General features: G+C 54.7%; 2 protein-coding genes across 3 annotated transcripts in view; both read left to right on the forward strand.

Annotated features, from left to right (window-relative positions):
- Positions 1–15,227, forward strand: part of SULT4A1 (sulfotransferase family 4A member 1) — a 996,812-nt gene that overhangs the window by 545,803 nt on the left and 435,782 nt on the right. The gene's annotated exons all lie outside the window — the stretch shown is intronic.
- Positions 1–15,227, forward strand: part of SHISAL1 (shisa like 1) — an 81,987-nt gene that overhangs the window by 48,441 nt on the left and 18,319 nt on the right. The window lies entirely within an intron of this gene.

Consider the following 15,227-nt stretch of genomic DNA (forward strand, 5'->3'; position numbering starts at 1 on the left):
AGCTCTTTCTCCTGCGAATGACTCCAGCTTCTCCAGCTCCTCAGGGGCGGCAGGAGGAAGACAGCTGCAGACACACCCTCATCCCCTGAGCTCCTGGAGTCTCCTAATGAGGCTCAGCCACTTCTGGGGAGGCTTAGTGGGACCCAAGCAGTGGGTCAAGGACCACCTCAGTGGGGACAGAGGCAGGAGGCCAAGGCAATGCCAGGACAGGGCAGGCAGGCGATGCCAGGGGAGGTGGAGGCAAGGGGCAGCTGTGCTGGGAGACAGGACTGCCTCAGTGCCCAGGAGTTCCCTGTCCCTGGCTCCCACACTGACTGCCGCAGCGGTTCTGATGGGTGCTCTGCAGCGGGAGGGCCCATGGTGGGCGGGGAGCAGATCCCAGAGCTGGGGCAGAGGAGTAAGCTGGGCGACTGCTGGGTCCAGCCTAAAGGCCCTCGGCTCCCCAGATGAGGCCAGCGCAGCCTCCCCTCTCAGAAACCCCTTGGGTTTGGTGGGTGAGGGGCCCGAGGCAGCCCCCAGGCCACCGCACAGCAGTATTGAAGGGTCTGGCGGCAGTGGCTCGGCCCCACGCAGTCCCCGCATCTTGGTCCCTGCATCTTGGTCCCCGCAGACACGCACTCCATCAATCGCTAGAAATGTGATTTTCCTGCCAGCTGGCCGAGCAAACGCCAGGTGCTGCCGAATCGCATGGCCAGGCAGGTGGGGCGTTGTGCCGTTCCCCGCCTGTGGGATTTATAACTGAGTTAGGAGCTAGCAGGGACGTCGAGAGGGGTGCAATGGTCACAAAGCTCAGCCGCCGTCATTTAATTTCACGGAGAAGCGGGGCTTTCCCTCCACTTAGTAGATAATGAACTCAGACTGTGAAGTTTCTTGCTCAGATTCTCTGGATTGTCTTCTCCGGTGACCCCAAGACTCTGCCCGTCATTTCCTCCTGAAAGTAGTCAGGACAACCGCTGAGGGCCCAGAGCCCAGTATGACCCAGCAGGCACCCCAGGGACACAGCACCTGCGACAAGGTACCTTCTTCATCTAACAGTGTCTCCTTCGCACCGCAGAGGTCCTGGGTTTTCCTCCCAGGCGTAGAGAGCCTCTCTAAGCACCTTGGCCCTCCTTGCACAGTTGCACACTCAGTTCACAGTGCGGCAGGAGGCAGCACTACCCCCTACACACACACACACACACACACACACACACACTCACACATTCACACACTCACACACTCCCGCCTGTATTCAGCCCAGCCAGGCCCTCCCACCAATCCCTGACCTGACCTCACTCCCTGGACTTTCGTCTACCTGCCAGACTCCCCGCCCTTGTCAGTTGTGCAGTGGTGTGCAGCTCCCACGGCCAGAACTGCAGCCCGACTCAGGGCCCCAGCACATATTAGCTGCTCAGCAAATCCCATGCAAGGGATGCAGCAGGAGCATCAGCACTGGGGGTCTGGGACAGGGTCTGGGCTGAGCCCTCTCTCTCCTCAGGTGGTGGGCGCTGGTCCCCTCACACTGACAGTGCAGGTCTCACTTCTGCACCACCAGGACCCACCTCAGGCTAAAGGAGCAAGCAGTGGAGGGGCCAACGAGAGGAGCTGCTATGCCCCCGGGGTTAAGCCGGGCCCGAGAACGTCGCCACGTTCCTGCCACATGCTGTACTGTCTTCATCACTGCAGCTGTGGCCGGGGTCCTGGGAGGTGCCGCTCTCATGGTTGTGATGGTCATTATTGTTGCTGTCTCAAATCCGGGGCACAGGCAGCAGCTCCCAGTTAGACACACCCACCTGGCCCCACCAGCGCCACACCTGCCTGCCCCAAGCCTCCTCAGCCAGAGCCTCAGTGTCCCCATCTGTAAATTGGGCAAGCCTGGCCTCGCAGTGTAGTTGTGAGGACCTGATGAGGGGCCGACCCTCCTAGGACCCCCAGCTCCACTCCCCATTGCCCTCACCTCCCTCCCTCCCCCATCCATCCACATTCCCATCTCTGAGAGAGGGCCTCGGCTGCCTCTGAGCCTGCTCCCCAGCCCTTGGTGGCCTGACCCTGCCTCCTGACCTGAGCGGCCCCCTCCTGAAGCCTCAGGCTGCTGTTCACCACCCTGTAAGACCCGCAGAGCCCAGCAGAGAGTGCTGCGAACCATGCTTAGTGCTTGACTTTAGACACTGCCCCCCTTGGTATTTCCATGGACTCTTGTAACTCCCACCCTGAGGATTGGGCTCAGCAGGACACATCATCACCTTGTATAGATGAGTGAACTTGAGCCCAGGGAGGGTCAGTGACTTGCCCAAGGCCACACAGTAGATCCATGGGTTTCAGCCAAGGTTTCCCCAGCCCATGTCAGATCCTGAGCCAACTGCCACCTGGCCCCTGCCTATCTCAGAGCCTGCCCCCACCTCACTGCCCATGCCTTCCACCCCAGCCTTGACCCCTCAAATCCCTCGCTGATTCATACCTCCTTGCTTTTGACTCAATTCTCTTCACAGTGTGCTCTGTCCCACACCTCCCTGGGGAACTTCTATTCATCCTTCAAAACCCACCCTGAGGTCTAGGGGCTTAGGTGGAGACGGGGGATGGGGAGTGACCTGAGGAGAGGAGGCTGCCCAGCCCCAGCCCTCCCAGCCCCGAAGCCCTTCCAGGCTGTCAGAGTTCAGGGAAAAATTCCCAGCTTGGCTCGAGGGGATCATGTGTGCATCTCGGATCTTAAGGGGCATCCAAATCCCCTAGGTCTTGTTGGGTTTGCAAAATCTGACGCCTAATGATGGGGTAGGCCTGGGATTCTGTATTTATAGCAAGTTCCTGGGAGATGCTGATGCTGCCTGTGGGGCATGCAGGGACAGGGCAGAGTGGTCATTAGAGCCTGAGTGCCTCTACAGCGCTGGCTCCATCACCCTGGGCCCTGGGGACCTCAGGCCACCTGGAGAGAAGGGAGCCCAGCAGGGATGGGGAGATGTCCAGAGTTCCTCTCCATCCAATGGCCTCTGCCTACCAGCAAAGCCCCAGTACCACCTTTTCTCACCTCACTCTGCCTGCTCCTAGAACCCCTCCAGCTCTTTGCAAAACTCATTCATCCTCCCCTGTGAGGTCCTAGAGTTCACCCAACCCCAGAACCTTCTCCTGCTGAAACTCAAGCATCGTGTTCTTCCCAGCTCTGCAGCCGGAGTCCTTGGTGTGTGGTTTCTGCAGGGAGGGTGCCAGCCAACAGCAAGAAATTCCAGAAAATGAGGAGACTGAAAAGGGAGATGACCAAATATCTTCTTTCCTTGGTGTAACGTCAAATACCAAGGAGGCTTCCGTGATTGGAATTCAGAAGACAGTTGATGTCCTGAGTGGGGATGGAGTTGCAGCTCCTTGGGGGTTCCAGCTGGATCAGGAAACTGAGCTGTTCCCTCCAGTTCCTGTCTTTTCCCAACTGAGGCTCGATAGGGCACGTGTTCCCTCCTTTACTGGATCTCTAGGCTGCTTTCCATTTGTTTGGACAGCTTGGCTGAAACCCTGGAGGATGTCCATTCATCAGTGTCACTCTGCGGTGGTGGGTACCATGGGTGGCAGGCAGGGGGTGACAGAAAGGCTCAGAACCAGTGACGCCACCTGCTGTGTGTCCTCGGACAAGTTGCCGGCCCTCCCTGAGTCTCAGTGCCTGCCCTGGATGGTGATGGTGATGAGAGCTCCTGAGGGTACACAGTGGGACTGCAGGGAATCTCCTCCTCCTGCCCACGCCCTGGTGCCCAACTGTGCAGACTCCCCGGAGTGCAGGCTACAGTCCCAGACTCTAGGAACCCTCTTTAAGCAGAGGCCTATGCTGCTCCTCCCGCCGCATCCTAGACATGGCTGACTGTGGCCCAGCTGGGATCCACATCACCACGACCCATGGAGGCCCCTGAGGTGCACCGGGACCCCTGTGGCAGCTGCAGTTTCTCCTCACCTCTTCTCCTGGGGAACACAACTCCTTGACCCCTTTCTGCACCCCCAAAGGTTCAGGGGGGCATTAAAATCCATGGAGAGGCCCAGCCACCCTGAGCCAGTGCACAGGCTGTCCCTGGGGCCTGCGGTCCTGTTGCTTTTCTTTATTTCCCTGCCTTATTACCTACCTCCTCCTCCTCAGCACTCCCCCAAGGGACAGTCACAGTTTCCTCTGTTTTTCTGCTTCATTTTCCACCATAAAGGTGCCCCTGCTTGCTGGAGGACTGTATTAATCAGGGTTCTCTAGAGGCACCGAACTAATAGGGGCTATGGAAAGGGGAGTTTATTAAGTAGTAGTAACTCACACGATCACAAAGTCCCACAGTAGGCTGTCTGCGGGCTGAGCAGCAAGGAAGCCAGTCTGAGTCCTAAAGCTGAAGAACTCGGTTGGAGTCTGATGTTCGAGGGCAGGAAGCATCCAGCACAGGAGAAAGATGGAGGCTGGGAGGCTAGGCCAGTCTCACCTTCTCACATTTTTCTGCCTGCTTTATATTCAGGCCACGCTGGCAGCTGATTAGATGGTGTCCACCCAGATGAAGGGTGGGTCTGCCTTCCCCAGCCCACTGACTCAGATGTGAACCCCATTTGGCAACACCTCACAGACACACCCAGGATCAATACTTTGCATCCTTCAATCCAATCAAGTTGACACTCAGTATTAACCATCGCAAGGACACTGCCAGTGTGGGAACCAAGTGACCTCACCACCCTCCGCAGGGCTCCGCGTCCTCCAGCCTGGCCGGTCATCAGGGCAGTGTTGTCATCCTGCACATAAAATGATGTGTCTTGGGTTTTTAATTCAACATTATGTCCCGTCAAGCCTCCTGTGTGATGGAAAAGTGTTCATAACCACCACTGCAATGGCTGTGCTAATTGTCCAAGGAGACAATGGCCCATAATTCAGTGACTCACTTCTGCCTGAGGCCATGGGGATTGCTGATGTTCTACCCTGAAATGGTTCTCTTTTAGCCTCTGTGAGCACGCCTCTGTCTCATGCCCAGGGTCCTTCAGCCTCCAGGAAGAGACGGTTTCCAGCTCTCCAGCACTCCCTGGAACCTGCCACAGGGATTCGCTCCACATCCCTGCCTAGGAGGTGTGGCCCAACGATCCGCACTCACTCACCCTCCAGGAGGCTGGCCTCTGAATAGCCCCACCTGCCGTGAAGCTGTTTTGATTTGTTTTGTTTGGAGGCAGAGTAGTTGAGTTAGGAGCAAAAGCTCTTGGAGGCAAACAGAACTGGGTTCAAATCCCAGCTCCCCTGTTTTGAGGTACCTGGAGGGCCTCCAGCAGGTAGCTTACGCCTCCTTACCAGGACAGTGGGTGACAGCACTGGCCTCTCAGGTTTTGTCTCCTTAAATGCGAGGAAACCCGGAAAGGCCCTGGCATGGAGCAGCTGCTCTGCAAATGCTCAGATCCTTTCCCAGGAGCCTTCACCCTGCTGCTGTCGGGGACAAAGGCTGGTATCAGGGAGACATGCGGTGGCAGCTGCCTCCATCCTGGCCAGAGAAGACAGACAAGGAGGGCTGATCTCAGTGGAGGGGTGGGTGACATCCCCTGGGGACCCCACCCGGACCCACAGCTCCAATCCTGTCCACCTTCCAGTCTTTCTCCCTGGTCTCTCTCCCCTGAATCCAGATCTGCTGTCATTGCAGAGCCTGAGTCCTCAAGGGCAGCTCTTGGATGTCCCATAGACGTTGGGGGGGACCAGCACATCCATGTCCCCGCTGCCTCCCAGCATCTCCTTGGCTCCTCCCTTTCTTTCCCGCTTCACGTGTTCCATCAGCAATACCTTGAAAATGAAGCCAGAATCCGCCCCACACCCACCCCTCCACTGAGATCAGCCCTCCTTGTCTGTCTTCTCTGGCCAGGATGGAGGCAGCCGCCACCGCATGTCTCCCTGATACCAGCCTTTGGCCCCGACAGCAGCAGGGTGATCTTTTAAAAACATTAAGTCAAGACCCACCGATGGCCTCCTTCACATTTAGGAATCAAAATGCTTTCCTTGGCCAACAACGTGATATGACCCCACCCCACCCCACTGTCCCTCTGTCCTCATCTCCCCACACTGGCACTTGCTGTAGCCACACCTGCTGTTCCCTCCACCCAGACCTCTCCCCTCCCAGACACCAGCAGGGCTCACTCCTCCCTTCCACAGCCCCTGCTCAGAGTCACCCGATCAGAGGGGCCTTCCCTGGCCAAGGTTTACAAAATAGAAGCAGCCACCTCCGCCAATCACTCTGTCCCTTTGTCCTCCTTTACTGTCTCATCATGTACATTGCCGCCTGACATCACGTTTTGTGGCTTTGTGCCACATCAAGCTTTGTGGCTTTGTGCCTGTCTCCTCTGCTGGATGGAAAACCCAGGAGAGTTGGGACTGGTGTTTCTTGTGCTCAGCTGTGACCCCAGCACGTAGAACAAGGCCTGGCACATAGTAGGTGCTCAATACATCCATGTTGCATGAATGAATCTTCCTGCTCCGTGCGTTGTGCACAGAAGGCACCTAGACAGTGTCAAATCAGTGTCAAATCAGTGAACTGCTTTATTACTGTTAGTAACCGTGGCTCCCATGTATTGAGGACTTACTGAGCTAAGCAGCTGCAACCAGTTGTGCCATTTAGCCTCCCCAGCTGCACTGCAGCTTGGCCATCCCGAGCCTCATTTTATGAAGGAGACACCAAGGCTCGGAAAGAGATTGCTGGGAACTGCACGGCAGCTGAGCCAGAATTGGAACCCAGGTCTGGTGGACTCCAAAGCCCACATCCTTGTACTGGGAAGAGCAACGTCTCTGCCTTTACTTCGCTCCCTGTGAGAGCTAACACTGAGATGATGCCACCCCATGCTGGCTGCATAGCTGCCCTGTGGTTGTGGGTTCTCTGTGCAAGGCAGGTCTCACCCATCCCCGGGGCAGGACCTCAGGGATCCCCCAAAGCACCTGAGATCTGGCCCGCAGGTGTCAGTGAAACAAATCCTGTCTGATGTGGGCCCAGGAGCCTCCCGAAACTCAGCCTGGCTTCTGATCCGCCGTCGGCCCCTTCGCGGGCTGCCAGGCAGGGGTTTAAACGAGGCTATGGTGCCAGCTTGGTGTGTGCTCGGTTGGGGTGCGTGGTTGGTTTTGTTTGCTTTCGGGGTTCGTCTTTTCCCCTGCACCATTTGTGAAGGTCTTTCCCAGCCCTGGGAATCTTTCCGGAGGCGGCAGGTGTGCTCATCTCTTCCACCTGGCAGCTCCCCACCCTCCTCTGCAAACCACTCCCCACCAGAGGAGGGCCTGGCAGAACAGAAGGTAAAGACGCAACACCCACGCTTAGTTCTAATACAAGTTTACTTCGAAAACCTCCTAGCTGTACTCTAGCAAACCCGCAGAGGGGTGAACTGCGTAGTCTTCGAATCAGAGCTGAGTTCAGATCCTGTCTACAGGCCAGTGGGCAACTGCAGGTAAGCCACTAGCTCCCCTGAGCCTCAGTGTTCCCATCAGTACAATGGACACAAGTGGCCTTAGGTTGTGAGATGATTGTTAGGACTGGAACAGAGCCTGGTCTGTGGCATGTGCCTCAGGAAATGCTAACTGTGATTAATGTTGCAACTATTATTTGAAGAGTAAAAAAATAGGGGGAAAAAAAGCCACTCGGGTTCCCACTCACTCACAGCTATAACTGCTTTGCATTTTCCTCCCTTCTAATGCACACCTGCGTTTGCGCATCTCTAATAATGGTGTGCCTTCTGATTTTATTCTTCTACTGAATCAGCAATGACCCTGTGATTTTACCTGACCTTTCTAAATACCATTTCAGTGGCCACACAGTTGTTCGGATTCCACATGTGGGATTCATGCAGTCATTTGCCTACCGTGGGGCGTTTATACAGCGTGTAATGTTTTTATTAATACGATGACAAATAACACCAATCCCAGCTCTCCTGGGGGCAGGAGGAGGAGACATACTCCAGAAAACAGCAGACACCTTTGTGAGTTTGTGGCTTTTCCCTTTCTGGAATGATTTCCTCCAGATAGATGCCAGGCAGGGAGATTCCTGAGTCCAGGGGGTGACAGTTTTATGGGTCTCGATTCCAGCGCCAGCCTCATTCCCAAAGGGCTGGTGCAGCGAGGCAGCTTTTGAGGTTATTGGATTCGGGGCTCCCTCTCCAGCATGGGGTGCCCTCATTTTTATACAGTTTGCATTTCTTGAGATGGAGTCTCATTCTGTCGCCCAGGCTGGAGTGCAGTGGCGCAATCTTGGCTCACTGCAGCCTCCTTCCGCCTCCCAGGTTCAAGTGATTCTCCTGCCTTGGCTTCCCGAGTAGCTGGGATTACAGACACCCACCACCACGCCCGGCTAATTTTTGTGTTTTTAGTGGAGACAGGGTGGGTGGCGGCGGCGGAGGGGAGGTTCACTGTGTCAGCCAGGCTGGTCTCAAACTCCTGACCTCAAGCAATCCATCTGCCTCAGCCTCCCGAAGTGCTAGAACTACAGGTATAAACCACGCGCCCAGCCTGTTTGCATTTCTTTGGTGGTTTTTGAGATAAAACACCTTTCCTTTCATTTGTTAATTAATTGTATTTCCTCTCTTGTGAGTTGCCCATTTGTTTTACTGCACCCCCAAGACAGTTGAGGTTTGAAACCATTTTCATAAAGCAACATTTATCCCCCACGTTTCAGTTCCTTGGTGTTCTCGGTCTGTGTACATCCCTCATTCTGTTTACTTAATACATTTTTAATTGACTTGAAATCAAGTCGTATTTGTAGAAAAGTCAGATTTGCTCTAAGCAATACCGTCGCTGGTTTAAGAGTTGTATTTTTCCTAATTCTCATTAAAACAAGCAAGTAAACATATCCAGTATGAGATGGGGCTACATCACACTGGCTCAAGAGAGTTCAAGTTGTAGGAATTATGGTAGCCTGTTGTTAAACACAACCACTATTGCAAATTATATAAACATGCAATTAAATACATTGTGTTAAACACACAGGTAATACATGCTCAAAATGTATCACTTCCTAGTTCTTTTGCTACATTTACAGTCATCTGTGCTGGCGAGGTTATTTGCATCTGTTGTGTCTGTATGGTGGAAATCTATCAAGTGGTGGCTACTTGTATCTCTTCCTGTCTTTGATTCAGTGACAGCACTGGTATTTACACTCGGGAAATTGACAGCATGTGTTACAAATCAGGGTTTTTCTTTCTCTGGAGAATAGGTTGTTAAATGTTTACCAGCTTGCCCCTGCGCATAACGGTTCAAATGCTGGTATATTTACCTCCTCACATAATCTCGCTTGCTCCAGTGGTCTGTGAACATTGCTGTGGGAAGCCAATGTCTTTTTTTTTTTTTTTTTTTGGAGACAGAGTCTTGCTCTGTTGCCCAGGCTGGAGTGCAGTGGTGCTATCTCAGCTCACTGCAACCTCAGCCTCCAGGGTTCAAGCAATTCTCCTGAATTAGCCTCCTGAGTAGCTGGGACTGTGGGCATGTGCCACCACGCCCAGCTAACTTTCTGTATTTTAGTAGAGACAGAGTTTTGCCACATTGTTCAGGCTGGTCTTGAACTCCTAAGCCCAGGCAATCCGCCTGCCTCGGCCTCCCAAAGTTCTGGGATTACAGCCAATGTGTTTCTTAAGTGCACATGAAAACAGTGACCTAGTGTTTCCAGGGTCACTCACAGACAGGCACCCAGGGCAATGATAGCCAGGGCAAGAGGCAAGCTGGTTCTGGGAGGCCAATTCATCGGCCCTTTGCAGCTCCTGACCCTTCCCCAGGAAAAGGAAGCAGGGCAGATGAGGAGGCAGAAAGACTGGTCTGACCTCTGTGCCACACATCTGGGTCTTTAGTGCCACCAAGGAAATGTCTTGGGCATCCTCTTTGCAAAGGCTACAACCCTGTCCTTCCCTTTCTCTGGAACAATCCGTGTTCGTTGTATGGATACAGCCCAGACGAGATTAATTTACTCATGTATTCAGCAAGCATTTATTGAGGGCTGGCCGCAGGCCATGCCCCGTGTTAAGTGCTGGGAACAGAAAGACAAAAAAGGCCGGGCCCTTGCCCTTAAGGAACTCTGTCCAGTGATGTGTGGAAAATCCATTCTGACCCTGCCCTGGCTTTGCTTGGAAAAAATCAATGTCTTCAGCCAAAGGGTGAATATTCCTTAGGGAAGGTTTTTGGAAAAGTCATTTTGAAGACACACTTCTAGAATGCACTAGACCTAACACAGCTATTTGGAGTTCAGATGGAGATTTTGTGTCTCTGGGCCCAGGGTGCAGCTGTTGGGAGAAAGGAAACTGCTCCCATTAAGAGCTTGGCAACATGGCACACCTGTTTCTGGGGATGTGCTGCCTGCAGCGGGCATCTTACAAGCCCCCTCCTCGGAGGTGGCTCCTATAATCCTGCCCCGGGAGAGACCCGCACGGCTCTAGCCAGCCAGTTTGGAATCTTTAGTTTGGAAGCTTAATTAAAATGCCCTAACGCAGTAACTGCTGTGCAAACAAAGATGCCAGCTTGCGTGAGTAATTAACAAAAAGACACTTCCACAAAGGCCCAGGCAGATCTGGGGGCTCGTGAATACGCCTCCAGCTCGGAGGATACTCCTTTATGTTGATTTGACAGGAATTCCACATAATCACCCTCTCGGCTGCAGCAAGAGTAATATGGAAGGAGCGAGATCACCCTGCAGAGAGACGTGTGGTTGGGCCAGTGGCAGTAATGTTCCCAAAAAAGCAATTTAGTTCAGGGGCCTTTAATAGGGCTGGCTCCCAGATCAGGCGCTGCAGGGCAGGGCGAGTGGAGAAGGAATTTATCTCCATTGGCCTGGGTCAGGGAGGACCATGGATTCTACTTTATTTCCCCTGCTATTAAAACCCTGGTCTTAACTGCTAAAATATTTCCTTCCAAGGATAGATGCTTGTTGGCGCTGCAAATGTCTCCCAACATGGGCATTTCGGCTCCTGTCAAAATGATGGAAACCAAGGCTCGCCCCTGGGCTGGAGGACGCTTGCTCCCTGCTCCTCTTAAGCACCCTCCAGCTCGGACTTCCTGTAGCTTCTAAGGTGCCCCAGAGGGTGCTGGGGGAGAGGGGGACTTGTCACCTGATCGCTTCAGCTGTGAGCTCTGGGAGCGAGTCTATTACACCCTGTGTGGTGGGGCCTATGGCTTCAGGAATAGCTGGGTGCTGCAGGTGAGGGCAGGTGGGAACAATGGGCTTCTGGGGCTGCCTGGGCTGAGCTTGGACCAGACTCTGTGCTGCCCAGCTGTGTGTCCTTGGGCAAGTTGCATCACCTCTCTGGGCTGCCACGTGGACGTAGGCACAGGGAGTAAATGAGTTCCACCTGGCGAGGGGATCATAGGGATGAAATCAGAGGGGATGTGGGGAGGGCCTAACTCAGCACCCCGCTCATAGGCAGAACCCCCAAAGTCTATCCTCTTTTCTTTATCTACTCTGAGTGGGGAAAGAGGTCCCTGCTAAGTGTGCCTCCTTTGCCTACCCCTCGTTTGAGGTTGCTCAGGGCTTATTCACAGCTTCTGTAGCCAGACAAGAAAAAGGAGATGCTGTGCTAGGTTCTGTTGCCAGCCTGGTTGCTCTGGGGTCTTTGTGTCCCCGGGTCTGCTTCCCGGTGGGCTGGCTTGAGCTGTCTGAGACTTGGGAGGTGGAAGCTGCAGTCACTGGTGCTGGTGGTCTCACTGGGCAGAGCCGGGGAAGCACAGCTGCGGGGCTGCCCCGGGGCCCCCAGTGTCCTCGGGTTTCCCGTCTGTGTCTGGCTCTCCTTCCCGACCACCCACCCTAGGCTGGCAGACCCTGTGACCCTCCTTGTGGTCTCAAGGAGGCAGGATGGGCCTGGCTTCAGCGTCCCTGCGAGCTGACCCCGTTCTCTCCCTGCCCAGCACTGCTGAGTGTCCCTTCTCTAAGCCTCCAAGGTCCCTCCTGGACCTTCACTGCCCAGCTCCTCCCACAAGTATGGAAACTCAAGTCCCTATCATAAATGCCCTATTCCATGACAGCCACAGCTGCTGTGTCCCTCCCTGGACTCTGACTGATACTGTTGTCACTTATGTTTCTAAGGGACATGTCCTTGTCACCCTGCAGGGCCTCAAGCCCAGATGTGTCCCCCGATCAATGTGTACACTTACTGGAGTGTCGCTTACCTCCTTCCCAAAGCCATGATTCAATCCATGGGACATCTCACCACTGATGGCATCCAAGAGGGAGGGAGATTTGGGACTCAAGTCTGCAGGGTGGTTAAGATGGGAGACAGTGGTTCCATTTGTTTAAGGGAAACATGGAGCCAGCGAAGCGCGAGGACTTGGTCTGGTGGGGGTTTTGGCGAGAGGCCACTGCCACACAGCTGACAGCAGCCAACCAGCAGGAATGGAGGCGGGGAGGCCTGGGGGGAGGCCGTCACTGTGCCCCAGGCAGTGGTTGGGGGGACACACGACAGTATTTTGGAGGTAGTGCAGGCAGGACCCACAAAGGAATTGGATGTTGGAGGGGCACACTGAGGATGAGGACAACTCAAGGGTCTGATCCAAGAGACGTGTGGTGTTGCTGCTGACCAGGAAGGACAGCACTGGAGGGGCGGGGCTGGGCACAGGGGCGTGCATTGTTACCACCATGGGACGCCAGCACCAGGGGAGAGGTGGAGAGGGCAGAGGTGGGTCCTGAGGGGCTAGGACAGGTCACAGGTGAGTAGGAGTCTGTGTGGCATGGTGTGTGGTATGTGCATTGTGTGATGTCTGTGTGGCATGGGGTGTGTGTGCGTTGTGTCTCTGTGGCTTAGTGTGTGTATATATATTGTTTGTGTCTATGTGACGTGTGTGGTATCTGTGGCATGGTGTGTATATATTGTGTGGGTCTGTGTGGCATGGTGGTATATTGTGTGGGTCTGTGGGGCATTGTGTGTGTGTGTGTGGTGTGGTATCTGTGCCATGGTAGTGTGTGTAGTGTTGTGTCTGGCATGGCATGTGTGTATATTGTGTGGGTCTGTGTGGCATGGTGTGTGTGTATGTGTACATTGCATCTGTGTGACATGGTATATGTATGTGTATATTGTGGATGTGCAGCATTGTGTGTGGCATGGGGTGTGTGTTTATGTGTATTGTGGGTGGCTGTGTGGTGTGGTGTGTATATGTTGTGAGGGTCTGTGTGGCATGGTGTGTATGTGATATTGTGTGGGTCTGTGTGGCATGATGTGTTTATGTATATATTGTGGGTGTCTGTGTGGCATCGTGTGTGGCATGGGGTGTATGTGTATTGTGGGTGTGTGGCGTGGTATGTGTGTATATATTGTGAGGGTCTGTGTGGCATGGTGTGCATGGAGCTGACTGGGGCGTGGAGCTGACTGGGGTGTGTTTACTGTCCTGGGCAGTAGAAAGGATGTCAGGGAAGCAGCCCCAGCACCAGGGACGGGCCAGGAGTGCAGAATGCATGGAAGCTGGTCAGGTCAGAGCCCGGGCTGAAGGAAGCACGGAGACGCAAGGGCACCAGGGCCTGTGGGACCAGGAGCCGATGATCAAGGCCACAGTGCACACAGCCCTGGAGGCAAAGGCCACATTCATTTCACAAGGATTAAAACGTATGGGCCAAGTCTGGGCCCCAGTCCAGGACTGGGGATACAGAGTGGATCAGTCCCCATCCCTGCCCCCAGGTGCTTACCCGCACCCATTCACCTCACCGGTTTCCCCACCCCAGCCCCTTGGCGAGCTCCTACTCATTCCTCAAAACCTCGCTGAGGTCACGCTCCTTCCCGAGGCCTCTCACCATCCTCTAAAAGACCACTCTCCCTGCCGCCCACTTGCAGCACAGAGAGCCCTGTGGCCTGTTTCCACTGGACTGGGTGAGGGCAGGACTGGTCTGAGTCTTCTGGGGGGTGCCAGTGCCAGAGCAGAGCCCTGGGCTGGGAGTCCCGGCATCTCGTTCCACTCCCTCACCCACAGACTTGCTGTTTAGCCTCGGGCAGGCCATGTCCCTCCTCGGCCTCGCTTTCCCCTTGTGTAAGATGAGGGAAGGGACTGAGGCTTCTAAGCCATCTTTCAGCTGAGAACCTCTTTGACCTTCTATCTGGCTAATGGAAGCGCTGATCGGGGCAAGAATGGATTTGAAAAATGCTTTGAAAACTTCATAGCGGGAGGCAAAGAAGAAAGTCTTTATTTTCATAGAACGGGAGGCAGGAGGAGCTACGGACAGAGGTTGCCGATGAAAAGGGCAGCATCTCAGAGCACTTTGTGGCATTTAATGTCTAATGCATCCTCCCATTAAAGCGGTGGCATCAAATATTTACCAAAGCAGCATTAAAAATTAACCTTTACCATGGGGATGTATAAAGGCCCTAAGTTCCCCGAGAAGTGTCCGAACGTCGGGAGGGTAAACAGAATGGAAGGCTACAAGCGGGGTGTGAATAATGGAAGCCCCCAAAACTGACACAGCTGCCTGTTGACCCTACTCCCAAAGCCAGGGCAGCCTCCGGTCCTGTCTCTGCAGAGGCTCCCAGCCCTTTGGAGACTCCCACAGGGTCCTGCAGGATAAGGACAGTCCCTCAGCTGGGCATCCACAGCCTTCTATGGCCTGGCCCTGCCTCTCTGGGCAGCTGGGATCTGTAGGATGGAAAGGAATGAGGCTGTCAGAGTAGGAAGAGACTAGGGGACAAAGTGGGGAGTGGTCCAGGCACTGGAAATAGCATGTGCAGAGGCACTGAGACAGAGAGTCATGCATCCATCTATCAGAAGGGCAGTCAGGTGGCACGAGTGTGGGGGGGGAAAGAATGCAGGAGGGGATGGGTGGGAGAAGCAAGGAGGTCTGACTGTGCAGGGCCATGGTGAGGTGTGGGCTTCTCGGTCCGGGGACGGGTTGCCCTCAAGGAGAGTGGCAGACTGCATTTGCCTTTGGGAAGGGAGCTGGGAGTCCGCCAGAGAGGCTGCCACTGTCCCACGAACTGCAGCCATGTCTGTGGCTTGGCTGAGGGTCATGGTGGGGAGGGGCCAGCACCAGGGAGTGGAGTCCGTGGGATTGGCCAGGGTCTGCGGTGGGGGGCTGAGAAGGAGGTGGGGGTCCAAGGAAGATGTCTGGGACCCTGGGCTGAGCAGCCTGGGAGATTTTCCAAGATGGGGACCTTGGGGCAGACATGGCTTTGGGCTCAGCAGCATGGAGTGTCTTGAGTTTGAGATGCCCCGAGAGACCACTGCAATGGGCCTGGGGAGGAGCAGCCCCCACGCATGGCAGGAGGAACCCCAGGGCGAATGGGGTCTGGAAGCTGCAAGAGGATCAGGGCAGGTGAGGGGCGTGGGACCTGGCCTCGGATGTGGGCTGCGT

The sequence above is a fragment of the Macaca thibetana genome, chromosome 10, assembly GCF_024542745.1.
Source record: "Macaca thibetana thibetana isolate TM-01 chromosome 10, ASM2454274v1, whole genome shotgun sequence".
NCBI classification, from domain to species: domain Eukaryota; kingdom Metazoa; phylum Chordata; class Mammalia; order Primates; family Cercopithecidae; genus Macaca; species Macaca thibetana.